The sequence below is a fragment of the Leptinotarsa decemlineata genome, unplaced genomic scaffold, assembly GCF_025532065.1.
Source record: "Leptinotarsa decemlineata unplaced genomic scaffold, Ldec_3_MD MMD2_tig00026307_RagTag_RagTag, whole genome shotgun sequence".
Lineage (NCBI taxonomy): Eukaryota > Metazoa > Arthropoda > Insecta > Coleoptera > Chrysomelidae > Leptinotarsa > Leptinotarsa decemlineata.
Window position 1 is genome coordinate 6,929,229 of NW_027412681.1, and position 14,484 is coordinate 6,943,712.

Consider the following 14,484-nt stretch of genomic DNA (forward strand, 5'->3'; position numbering starts at 1 on the left):
AACTTTCCGCAGATAAAAAAAACTTAAAAATAGAAAGTTACCTAGCCTCCATCAACATTGCGGAATTGTAAATACTTTGAGTTATGTCCTTATGGACTAACATCAATATTTACAACATAAATTGGCCAGGAATTCCAAGAGAACACCGGCGTCGTTTTCGAATTATAAACTCTCCAATTATATATGATTATCGAAATTTCGAAACAGGTTGGCAAAGTCAACACCCACGATCCAGAATACACGAGTCATACTTCATAGCATCCCAACACTTCAAAAAATTATTGAAAGCAGGAATTGATAATATTCCGTTAGTACTGAATAATTGTTCAAATATTACCATCTATAATTATTTTTCTAATATTTCATAAATACAGACCAAAATGTACCCAAATATTTTTGTTAAATGTTCAATAAAATTTGTTCTCTTTGTGTGATATATCTTTCTTATATGCTTCTTTAGGCAATTGAATTGGTTTCCTGTAAAAATAATTTGTAAGTGGGTATAATACAGTCATGCAAAATTGAAATCCGATATTCCTATATTTTTCATGTAGGTCGTCGGAAAAGTATAGTGTACAACTCGTGCAGAAACTAGATATTTCACACTCGTTCGTGGTTCACAATCTTGCCAAACTCGTATGAAATATCCTATTTTCCGCACTAGTTGCACAATATACTATTGTGGTGCTTCACAATATAATGGGGATTGTTCCTCCTGACGAAAATCAAGTAGTTTTCATAAAAGAGCTCTAAAACAACGCATTTTAAACTAATCATTTCAACCTTTTTCTTTAAAAAATTATTTAAATACTTAAAAAAGAGGAATGAAATAATGCATTCAATATTTAAAGGGATTTGTTTCTATTTCACCATTTGGCAACATCCTAAGAAAGGACAATGAATCTGTTACCTGTATAAGACAAACAAAGATGACATATTTCAGAGGCGTGCTGTTCTATTTACTTATGTTCCGAGTTCCGAGACATTCTGTGATATATGACATTTTGTGCACCTAACATATCTTCCTCTATATAAATGAATAACAAAACAACTGTTGTTTATGTGGCTTGAAGAGGTGGTATTGAACTATAATTTATATTTTGACTTAATTGTTGATTTATAAAGATGATTTTCTCTTTTTAAATTAGAATATCTAGATACGTATAAATTATTTCAACTTGATATAGGCGCCGTTGCCAATATGTGAATTAGAAACAAATCCCTTTAAAAATTAAAACCCAACATTTGAAACATCAATTTAAAAACTTTTCGAAGTGAATTTGAAAAACTCATGAATTAAACTCAACTTCATTTTGTTCAAACTTGCATTTGCTGTAATAACCCAAATTGAGGAACATTCCCCATTGTTGGGCGCATGATATTTTATCCAACTTGGTTTGATGTATCGTTGGTTGTTCGATTATACTGTTCAAAAATAATAACAAATTTTGAGTTAAATTGCATTTATTCATCTAAGGAAACTTTTATATCGAGTGATATTCGTAAAGATTATTACCTGAAATATTCTCAGCTGAATGCATCGATATAATCAATTCTCAAATGACATCAATTTAATTACCTGAATAACGAGACATTTCAACTAGAGCATTTGTATGAGAATACAATTATTAAAGACACAATATGTGAACAGAGTACCTAAATGACTATACTCTCTTTTTCAACAATAGGATTTCATTGTTAAAATCTATCGTGCCTCGACATGAGATCGCTGAGCCGACTTACTTGACGCGCGGCTAGATGCACTAAATTGCAATGAAATTGCTACTATTCAGAATAATTTTTGGACTCAAATTAAAAATGTCTTATCATACAAATAAGTTTCGAATAAGACTTAGTAATATCATATATGAATTGTTGGTTTTGTGACTCTTCCATTATCTTGTATCTGTCCATTGTATTGATGAGTTTTATTTGATTTACATATTCATTAGAGCTGTCTCAGTGTTAGGCACTCATTAATTTCAATGCTCTCAGTTTTATCAGTGTTGGGAAAAATCGTGGTGGCCTAACCTTAATTTTTTTCCATAGGTTTGTTGAGCTGGACATTTTCCATTAAATCAATACCGGAAAAGATATTTTTGCATAAAATTGGTGGGCTCACTGAACCAAAAACAATAAAAAATAGTCTATAGATAAAGTTTAGACAATTTAAAATTTTATTTATTATTATTTTGATGTCGGTATAGTGGATCTGTCGAAGCAAATATCAACATTTTATCTTCTGGTTTTATTGTTTAACAAAGTAGCAAAATAATAAGGGTGATTTTCCAATAGGATCTTCAAAAAAGCGTTCTTATTATCTGGAAAGAAAAATCCCGGAATTATTTGTTCTTCAGATAGTATTTTATATAATGACAAAAATAAATAAAACTAGGATAAAATGGGCTTTTTGATACTCCACAAAATAAAATCAGATGTGTGATATTTCATGATGAAAACTCGCTGTTGATTATTCACTCAATTAACAACGAAACAAATGTTTCTGATAAAATTCATGAATTATAGAATTAAAAGTCTCTCTATAGCAAAACCAATGAAAAATGTCGTTGAGTTAAAGTTTTGACAGCTTAAAATTCTTTATAATAATATTGCAATACATGTTTTGTTTCAGAAAAATCGACATTTTTCAAATAAACTAACAACTTTCAGATACAGATTGAATTCATTATAACAATAAATAACAGAAAAATTGGAAAGGAAAATTCCGAGTTCATTAAATTTTTATTCATGTAATTACACTAGAACTGTTCCAAATATTGAGGCTTCTTCACAAGAAAATTGGTCAATGTACTTATATTTCATTTTTACTAAAATCATTTCAACTATTTTAACAACCGCCTGTATGATTATATTATAGACATTTCATTTAAAAATTCTAGGGGAAAAACTATCAGAATTTGGGCAATATTTGCTAAAAAGAGTCAATGTTGCGAAAAAAATCGCATTACAATCTTCATTTCAATTTGTTTCAAATTCCATTCAAACACCATCTATTATCTAAAGTTCAGCAACAAAAATAAATAATTCGATATAGTAATATATATTTGATAACTCTTAACAATTCATTTTTGTTGGGCAGGGGACTGCTAAGTAGTTAATTTTAGTGGTTTTTTTAAACCGCAAGGGCTTCAAAAACCACTTGGTGCCCAAATGATTTGATCAAAATTGTAATTAGTGTGTCAAAATCTTTAGTAACCCACGTCCCTACCAAAGCAGACGCATTACCTGCCATACCTAACCCCCTTTCAAATACGGTCCGAAACCTGGAAATTAACATACATACGGGTTGGATGTGATAGTGGGTACTACCAACCTAAGAATCTGGTTTCGAAGAAATCAATAAGAGTGTTATTTTATTGGAAGTTTGACAAACAACGTGCAGAATCGGTTTTAAAAACTAACGAAACTTCAATCAACCGAAACTCCAACCAAAAAACGTCGAACAAAAAAACAACCGAAGTGAAACCCATTGAATCCAAAGCAAAAAAACACACACACACACACACACACACGTAAACAAAAAATACCTGTTGTACTGTGAATTAGAAATATATAATGAAAAATTTAAATGATACAGTTCAAACTAAAACCGAGATCATGAATACGACTATAATCTGTAACTCGTTTTGTTAAAAATTCTGTTCGAAGCCATCATTAAGACACAAAAGTAACTACCAACCTAATAATCTTGTTTCAAAGAAAACCAATAATTTTTTTTATTCAAATTTTGCCAATTAACTGAGGTACTCTATCGATTTCTCGTCAATACTAACAAATCCCGGACAAAAGTAAGAAAACTACAAAACCATCGGCCGAAGCCAACCAAACGCTGTCAAACAAAAAAGACGATTGAAACTAAACTGAAACCTCTAAAAAATACTGATGAAAATTAAAATCATTTCGATGGTAAAGAATATGGATGTGTTTTATTTAATTGACCATCGGTAATTGATAGCTAAACAATGATCCTTCTTGGATATTGATGTGTCACCTAATTTTTTGTCACTTTCGTGTTAAGAGAGTTCAAAATGGCATATGCTCCAGTGAGATAGGTATTTTAAGCAAATCAAATTAGTTTGTTTTATTATTCATATAAACAATTATCAATAAATTAATAAATGTTATATTTTAGCCTTTTCATTTGTCCCAAATTGTATAATTTTCATAGAAGGTGTAGTTTTGAAAAGAAATGCAATACATTTTTTTTGACAATCGTCCTTACACTATATAAATAATTTTCAAACGAAGTATTACACACCACTCCATTTAATTGGAAAACTACGGAAGAAAAACTCACAGAATTTGCACTGGACTTGTTAAAATTTGAAAATAAAACTGTAATATGATTAAAATCCGTATCAGGATTTGATGGATAGATAAATAGATTTTTATTTGACTACGATATTTTACATTTGTAGCATTTGTTTAAAATTATGATTCAAGCTGCTACTCAGACAATAAATAAATGAAAGAATAATTCGATTAATTCGGCTACTACCAATCTAAAAATCACGTTTCAAAAAAAATTCGATGACATTTTCATTGAAAATTTGTCAAATAGATCACGAGCTGAATTGATTTTTCAACAGATTCGCCAATCCTGAAAAAACGCTCAGGCAAAAAATAACGAAACGTTTTACAGAACTTCAAATCAAAAAAACAACCGAATGAAAATTGACAGAAGCCAAACCTAAAACTAAAAAAAAAATCGAAATAAAATGAAAATTCCTCCGTGCGATAAGCAGGAAACACCAAGCAACACACACATACACATAAAATACCTGTTGTACTGTGAGCTGGATAAACTCGACGCGGAGCACAACGGCGTAAGAGCTCCAGAACTACTGAAGATGCCCGGCCGGGCGTCGCGACGCCAAATCGATCGGCGACGCCTGCGCCATACGTCGCCGCTCCGGACTTCCGTCGTCATTGTCGATTCTCGGGTCGGGCCCTTCGCAACCTGTTAAAAATTCAAACGGTTTTAGCGCCGACGCTCATTTCGATCGAAAGCGTTCGTTTCCGGGTTATTACCCGCGCCCCCACAAAGCGTACGCGCGAACTAGTCGCGTTTTCTCCTTGGCGCGAAACGGAAAAATCGACCAGCAAGCGATATCAGCTGTTTAGAAATTGGTATGTTCAGGAATTGGTATGTTCAGGAATTGGTATGTTCAGGAATTGGTATGTTCAGGAATATATTTAGCTTGAGCTTTCATTTACAAGCACTAAAAAGAAAATATACTTTAATTTAAATCAAACTCATCAATTTGTTATATTAGACAATGTATATGATATGAAACCTCATAGAACTAAATCATCTAAAATCAGAGGTTCTCAAACTTAATTTGTCTGCCGCCCACTTAGAGAATTAATTATTTTCTAGCGCCTCCCAATTTTTTTACTTTACATCTTAAGAATCACAATCATAGTCATTATTTCAATAAGTAAATTATGTGTGTCATGTGAAAATAAGACTTTCTGATGAGGGTAATGTAAAACACCATTTTGTAATATTAGGAAAACTTTTATTCATGTTATTAAAACAAACATTTCAATTTGAATTTTAAAACTAATCTAATATGAAGGATGAATTTGATGATTTTTAACAAGTTTGTTAATATCAGGTTCGAATTTACTCAAAAACAGCCGTAAGTCACCGCGTTCGGTAATCTGCAACCGATTTCTCTTTTTAGTTAGCAACGTTGCCACAGCACTAAATCCACGTTCACACGAATACGATGACGGAAATGCTATCAAAAATCGTTGAACGATGGACCACAATCCAGGGAACAATTGCGGGATTGGCTTTTGTAGCCAAAATTCTTGGTATCCATTTTCAATTTTTTTTTTATTTCCCCGTTAGTTCTATGAGTTCTTCTTCCAGCTGTGGGGTTATCCTGCTAAGTTAACATTTGAAAAAGGATCCAACACCCAGTTCGGTATTTCCAATTTTGAAATGTCCTGGAATCGTTCCGCGAAATCACTGTGGAAGTTCCAAATGTTGACATTAAACAAGCAAGTCGTCGTTGTTGAAGGATACTGCTGAAGAATTAGGGAAATTGCGAAACTCACGTCTGCCGATATTATTCTTGTATAAGAGCAATTTGGCTACAAAAGCAGCAATGACATTTTTTGTTTTAATCAAATTCAAGTCGTCACCTTGAAGTTGGAGATTGACATCATTAAATAATTCATACAGGTCTGTCAAGTACGCAATATCATTCTTTGAAGTGATGAGGTTGTCGTGCAATTATTTGTCTTTGTTTTCCAATAACTCTATTACAGAGTCAAATAGATTGTAAAATCGAGTCAGACAGTTTGATAACCAACGCACTTCTATGTGAAATAGCAATCGGTTGAAATCTTCATAATTAGCAACACAAAGCTGATTAAATAATCTGTCATTTAAAGAGCTGTTTCGGATTTTATTGACGCTCTGATGATATATTGCAGTGATTGAGAGAGACGCTCACTCAAATTTTTCGCAACCAATTGTTGCCTATGAATGACGTAATGTACAGCGAGAACATCTGGAATTTTATTTTTTAAGTACGCTATGAAGCCTTTGTGACGTCCTGTCATAGCCAGAGCGCCAGCCGTAGCAGATGATATAATATTCTTCAATGGAATTTCTTTCTCGTCACAAATTTTTCCAGTGTATTATATATTGTTTCTCCTTTTGTATCCGTCTCTAAATGTCTGGCAAATAGTAGTTCTTGATATATTTTCTCATTGACAATAACAATGACAATAACAATGCTTCATTGGTTGATAAAGTGGACTCATCTAACTGAATTGAGAATTTAGAAGTAATATGCTGGTCTGCCACGACCAGCATATTAGGCTTGTTTGTGCTTTCTGGCTCCCTCCGTATCTGGTTTTGCAAGAAGGAGGTTACTTCTTCTTTTATCAGTCAGAAACTTTCAATAACTTTACCTTTACTTAGCCAACGAGCATTTTGTCGTGTTGCAGTTAAGTCAGAAAGAAGCTCCATGAAATGTCGGTGCTGAAGAGCAGAATGAGATCTCATAAAATTAATCAACTTGACCAAGCTCTCCATCACTTCTTTCAGTGTAGCACTAAGTTTTCCACGAAGGGCTGCCTGGTGAATTATGCACTGATACGATATTAGACCTGAGTTTTTATCCCTGATTGTCTTTACTACACCTTTTTTTTTTGCCAACCATTGCTGGGGCCCCGTCAGTTGAAAGCGACGACACCATTTTATCTTAACTAATGTTAGATTCAGTGATAAATTCATCAACGACCTTGAATAAATCTTCTCCTCGAGTGTTACCTTTCAACGGCAATATTGCTAGCAACTCTTCCCTAAAAATCTGACAGTCAATATCAAGAAATCTTACGAAAATAGACATTTATTCATCATCATCAATGTCACATGATTCATCAATGGCTATGGTGTAGCAACGTGCCTTTTACAGGAGTTCAAGAAGAGTGTTTCTAATATCAGCAGCAAAAATGTTCGTCTTTCGTGTATATTTCTTCTCGCTGATAATGAAATACTTTGAAATGTAGCGACAACATCTTTTTTTCTTCAAAAAGTGCCGTGACTGTTCGAAATTAAGATGACGTTAATCAATTATGGTCCATAAATTGAAGATCTGAAGAAAATAAGCCCGACAGATTTCGATTCCTGCACCATCTATCAACAACGTACAAAGTTGAGTCAAAATCTTTTCTCGCGTCGAATTCTCAACTAAAAAAAATCGAATCGGTAAAAACACCAGTTTCTAATATATTTCAGTTTACATTCGTTTCCGCTCATGTGCAGATTTTGTCAAAAACTCACAACTTGTATGAATCGAGAGACAACAGTATAAAAAAACACAAACCGATACATTTACGCTGTCCAATATCAACCTTTCGTAATACCAATCTAGATAAAATATTAAACAAAAGCAAATTTATGGTCTTACAAAAACGTTGTTTCGATCGAGATAACAAAATGAACAGTAACAAACGAGATAAGACGAATGCGGTACCAAGAGAAAGAAAATATTTATGGAAAACAAGAGATATTTCGCACGACGCATAAAAACAATCGCGTGGGATAAATCCGGCTGTATTGTCATTGCTAATTTTTTCATTGGCCGCCTCCAGATCCCAATGACGTTCGAACAAAGCTCGATTAGAAACTGGAGGAAAAGCAGCTTTTTCAAACGACATCATTTATAAGAAGTCATTTGTTTATACGTGCGTCACGTTCAAATACGAAAGGAAGCAACTAGGATTGAACAAGTCTTTTTTGTGGCGTAAAGAGCTAACAAATTATACAGATAAATTGAAGGGTATATTTTTTGGAGAGTCAATTTTCGGGCTATCTACTTCTCCTATTTTATACTTATTTTGATTTCAATGTTTATAACAGTGCATTTCTTTGATGTCCCCCCTTTTATTTTTTGAACGGGTCAACTCAAAAAATTGAAATTTGGGACAATGAAATTAATGCATGAATACTTTATTTTGAAGTGAAATTGACAGATGAAACTTTTAAGATGGAGTGGAGATGAAACTTTTAAGATGGAAAGGGGAGTCTTCTGACACATCTTTTTGATGTGATTTTGATCGATATTTCTAGAAATATTCCTTTTTATCTGCCATATGGCAATTTCAACAACCTGATAAGGTTTGTTAAGTTATGTTTTGTTTATAAAAACGACAAAAAATGTCAGTACGACAATGAAAATCATTGTTCAGTTAGAATATTCTCATTTAGTTTTCGGTTTTACTAGTAGAAACGTACCACGTCAACAATCCCTAAAATGTTCAATTCTCCTCCATTGTAAGAAAAAATTTAAGCGATTTATATTTACGGTGCGACACGTAACTTTTACCAGACCGAAAAGATTTTCAATGAACGTTTTCCGAATCGTCCTATCTGTAGAAAATATTTGAGGGAACTTGTATCCAAATTGAAGAACAGAATTATGCGAAATCATGACAGAAACCATTGCAAGGCATCCTACCTATCTCCACAATATTCGTTTCGGTGACGAATCTACACTTTTTTTCAAAAAGGCAATGTTCACAGACAAGATTGCCGTTATTGGAGTGACACCAACCCTCACGTTTTCCGGGAAACACATACCCAATATTCAGAAAAAATTATTATATTATAAATATTATAGGACCTCTATTTATTGATCAAAATTTAACAGGGGAACTGTAGTTTGAATATGCTGGAAACTACTGTTGACCCTCTTATCACTGAAATCGTCGAAGCGAATCCTAATGAATTCGATATGGATATTGTATTCCAACAAGATGGAGCACCACTACATTACTCCAGACAAGTAAGAAACTATTTGTATACTAATTTTCCCGGTCGTTGGATTGGCCGTCGAGGTCCTACAGAATGGCCAACCCGCTCGCCAGATTTGTCACCTTTGGACTTTTTATGGGGCTATTTGAAGCAAAAGATGTACGAAACTGAACCTGCTTCCATATTGGATATACGGCAGAGAATAATAATTATTTGTAGAGATATTGGCGTTACTGTGTTCGAAAATGTTCGGCGTGAAATATTAGATAGGCTGTTCATATGTCAAGAAGTTCAAGGCAACCATTTCGAGCATCTTCTGAACTGACCTCAAGCTTATTACCTCATATTATATAGTTAAATGTCAATGGATTCAGACAATTATTGAAAGTTTCGCCATTTTGTAATAGTTGAAGATATTGACATTATATTCTAGGGTTATGAAGCATTTGTCAGGAGCTTCACAAGACCCCCCTTTCCATTTAATTTTTTTCCAGATGGCGCCCAGTCGCCATCTTGAAAGTTTCATCTGTCAATTTCACTTCAAAATAAAGTATTCATGTATTAATTTCATTATCCCAAATTTCAATTTTTTCAGTGGACCCGTTCAAAAAAAAAGGGGGGGGCATTAAAGAAATGCACAATATAGAAAAGAAATTATTAAATCAAGCCAAGTGAATTTTTGGCAGATATTTAAACAATCTCATCAGCAGTAGTTTTATGATACTCAAAAAGCACTTTGTTTTACTTTTAGTACTTCTTCCCAATTTGTGCTTCACGATAAATATAAGGTAGTAAAATTCTTCTCTCAAGTCGCCCGGTATACAAATTGGTAATGATGATTTGCTTCCATCCCACAATCATTCGTTTCTCGTTCAAATATCATTTGTTCGCGGACAAATTTGTTAAAAAGACAAAAATGTAATGAGACCTGTCCATACTATAGGTAATTATTGATAATTTACTTTCTATGGGTAACATTAGTTAGTTGTCCGGTAATAAAACTACATTCTTTGAGAGACTATTTCGAATTTTTCAAGTATGGATACTGACTCTATAAATATTACCAATTTATAATGGATGATTGACAGGAAGTAAATTAAAAAACTATATTTTGTAACCTACCAAACAATCTTTTATTGCAAAGTAGGTCACGTCTTGAATTATTATAAATTATCGTAATTATTTGCTTTACAATGAGTCAAGTGAAATAAAGTTATCAAATCTAATTCAATGCCGGTAAAACTCTAGTACCGAACCGAATACAGATTTCTAGAAAGGACCGTTACCGATGTAAGCATGTCTTCCAGACCTAAGAGGGCAGTTCAGAAAGTGAATCGAGCGGCTAAACAAGAAATTCAAATAGTGGAAATAAATTAAGGGTTAATTGCTTAGTGTTGTAATATATAAATTAGTTTGTGATTAGTAATAGAATGTTGGAGATACATTTGTTTAAGACAGTTAATTCATTAATTTGTCGCAAGACCCTTAACATCTAATATTTATGTTATATTATACGGTCTTGTTTACTTACTTGTAAGGATTTTCTTAGGCAATTCTTTGCCAATTTTTTTAAATTGCTTTTTTATTTCTTTTTCAAAATTGCTTTCAATATATTCCAGTCATACATTCAACATTTTTTATTCTATAAGAGGTAAGATTATGAGTGACAAGTTCGATACCATATCATGTTACTATATCATCGTGTCTATAATTTTAATACGTTTATATAATATATCAAAAGTGTTCTCTTTTCGAAGGACACAATTTTTAAAACAGCTTTTTGATTAATTTCTGGTCAGAAGTAATATGCATTTTTTATCTATGCAAAGTGTAATTAATCTATTTCAACCACACTATTATATTTTCAAAATTCTTTACATATCCTTTCAATTTAAATTATTCATTCAGAGTTGTATAGTGGGGAATTCATATATATAACAAATTATATAGGCCCTAACACTGTTTCGTGTCTAATATCGCTATCTTGTCTAAAATCATAACTATGTTTACATTCTACTTGCCAAAGAGTTCCCGAAAAAGTTCAGAGTTCCACATATGCATATAGAGTGTATAAAATAAATTAAAATCAGGTGGTTACCAACATTTTATAAAATACATTAAAAACTAAAATGTAATGCAAAACGTAATGAAATGTGGAATACGAAAAAGAAGTAAGGATTTTAACGAAGTAGATGTTCAAAATGTTCACCTTGAACGTCGTGGTTACATCCTAATCTCAAATAAAACTGTCTTTTAATATTATTTAACATATCAGGCGTGACCGACCTAATCCCAAGCGTTATTCGTTCTTTCAAGTCATTCAAATCTGAAGGTTTACTTTTGTACACATTGCTAAAAAGAAATCTAATGATGAAAGATCAGGTGATCGCGCTGGCCATTCAATCAATCCTCGCCTACCTATCCACCGTTTGGGAAATGTTATATCGAGGTATTGCCGGAAATTTACTTGGTAATGTGGTGGTGCTCCATCCTGCTGAAACCATATCGTATTCACCTGAAGCAGGATATAAATTTGCTGAACTTGGAATGACATCATTTTGAAGTAGTGCCAAATAATTATCGCCATTCAAGTTGCCTCAATAAAAAAAGGACCAATGATATGGTTTCCTACAATCCCTGCACAAACATTCACTTTTTGAGGGTATTTCTTGTGTTCTCTCATCCAGTGAGGATTTTCCGTTGACCAGTAGCGGCAATTTTGCCGATTAGCATGACCGTTAACAGACAAAGTACACACACCAGAAAACATAATGTCTTCTAATTGGATGATATTGTTATTCAACATGTCCATCATTTATTCAAAAAAATAAGTTCTTCTATCAGAATCGTCTTCCATGAGCTCCTGAGTAGGTATCATTTTTATCGTGATGTATTTTATTTCCTTTTAATATGTTTACTATCGATGTATGGCTATCATTGAATGTAGTGGATGCCTGTCTACTCAATGTATGTAGCATCAAGCATCACATCTAATTTGAGTTCATCACTCATTGCATTGGCAGCTGCTTTTTTTATCTGCCCCTCATGACCAAACTCGCGAAACTGCTTCTCTATTCTGCTTATTGTTCCTTGAGATATGGGCGATAAATTAGGAAATTTCTCATGAAATAAGCGAGCTACTTCCTGTTGGGTTCGGGTTTCAACCATTTGTCAGACTTGAAGTTAACACACTTTAAACTTAAATTAAAATACTGATAGCTAATGCTGTAACATACAAAACAAGTTGACAAGGCGTTTTGAACTAACGTTGCCTCGGAAATTATTTACAGTTTCTTAAAGAATACTATCTAAAAAGAGCATTGCTTTTGTTTTTGCTTACTTTCTTATTATTATACCTCAACATGAAATGAGTTTTGAGTATATTGCAATAAGTTTTGAGTGTATTTTATCGAATTTCGGTAACCACATGATTTTAATTTTTTTTCACGTACAAACAGTGGGCATACTTGAAGACTGGCTATAAATCAAATCAAATCAAATCATCAACTGCCGCAATAGATTTTCAATTATTGGAGTATCATTCTTCGAACTAATCTGAAGACTACAACAAACAACAGGTGTGTCGTCGCCCCATCTGCCTGTGAACGAGGTAACCAACTGCATATCCGAAATTTGCCCAATTCCTCGTATAAGGAAAGAAATCTTTCACGTATAGTCAGTGAGCATACTTGAATACTGGCTATAAATCAAACGAATTGTTCTCTTAGATGATTTGATTTATAGCCAGTCTTCAAGTATGCCCACTGACTATACGTGAAAGATTTCTTTCCTTATACGAGGAATTGGGCAAATTTCGGATATGCAGTTGGTTACCTCGTTCACTGGCAGATGGGGCGACGACAAACCTGTTGTTTGTTGTAGTCTTCAGCTTAGTTCGAGGAATGATACTCTAACGGAATTCGATTTTCAATTATCGGAAATCATCGACTTTATATTGATGATGTACACTACCTTGCACTGACGAGTGGCCAAACAGCCCGAAACCGGTCTGCAAGTGTGTTCCAATAATTGAAAATCTATTGCGGTAGTTGTATCGCCAACAGCATATGCAGGAATAATTTCTGTGAAGAATCCTGCACTGACACCTGTCGGATATAATCCAATGCCCTTCGTGGTATTAGCCAGGGAAGTAGTTGTTTTCTGATAGGTGTCAGTCCATTAACCTACTGTGTAGGGTGTTGAGACTGGCTTGAACGAATTGTTCTCTTAGATTATTTGATTTTAATTTATTTTATCTTATTTGTTGCAATAAAATTAAAAGCGATAACATTTTTGAATAAAGAATGAAGATACCTTTCAAATGATATATCACAAGCCTATACTTCCCATTTAAAAAATTGGGGGTTGTACCTGTCATTCGACGGGGGTAGAAGGTAGGGATACCATTTTTTCGTTGAAATATGTCAAATTATAATTTAAATTTGACATGTTTCGGGATATTTTCAAAATATGTACTGTAACCGAAGTAATTAATTTATTCATTTTGCTTTTACATACTGTATATATTCTAGTTTCCTCAGCAAAAGTTCACAACTAACGCTATTAAAATCATTTATCAAATCTACGAAAATACACAACAAATTTTATAATATTGACTGCCTCATGTTTTATCAAAAGAATTTTTTCTATTCCACCATAAGAGGATTTATATTTTCCGAAAGTTTATCAAAAAATGGATCAATCATTACTATGTAATTCCTAACACGGTTGCAGAATCATCCCATCTTCAACCAGATAAATTCTCTCGAGAAAAATATCTGGTCGAGGCGGGAATCGAACCCACGGCCTTCCGATCGTGAGTCGGGCGCACTACCACTGCGGCCAATTCCACAACACAATATGATTGATATCATATTGTATATGTAACTTCACAGAAAAGAAATTTACTTTATATCACAGAATTTACTAGAACTACCATATTTTTTCTTATCACAAATGATCATGTTATTTGAAATCATCATTTTATTTTGCCATATTTCCAAATTGATCATAGTGTTTTCATCCTTTCATCCAACATCTAGGCAGGTATTCCACAGAAAATAGACATTGCAGGGCAGTGGATTTTTTTAAGGACAAAACACAAGCACTACAAGAAAAATCTTGAGGCGCTCTGAGAGCGTTGCTTGTGCGAAAGTAGCGATTCACGTTGGATTTGAATCGCT

General features: G+C 33.4%; 1 protein-coding gene across 2 annotated transcripts in view; it reads right to left on the bottom strand.

Annotated features, from left to right (window-relative positions):
- cyst (rho guanine nucleotide exchange factor 18 cysts) overlaps positions 1–14,484 on the bottom strand; it is a 153,262-nt gene that overhangs the window by 132,647 nt on the left and 6,131 nt on the right. Inside the window, exon 2 of one of the 2 annotated variants that reach the window (XM_074181207.1) lies at positions 4,803–4,981. The exons of the other annotated variant lie outside the window; for it this stretch is intronic. The gene's annotated coding sequence lies outside the window, so the exon portion shown is untranslated. The remainder of the gene's footprint in view (positions 1–4,802; positions 4,982–14,484) is intronic. 2 annotated transcript variants of the gene reach the window in all.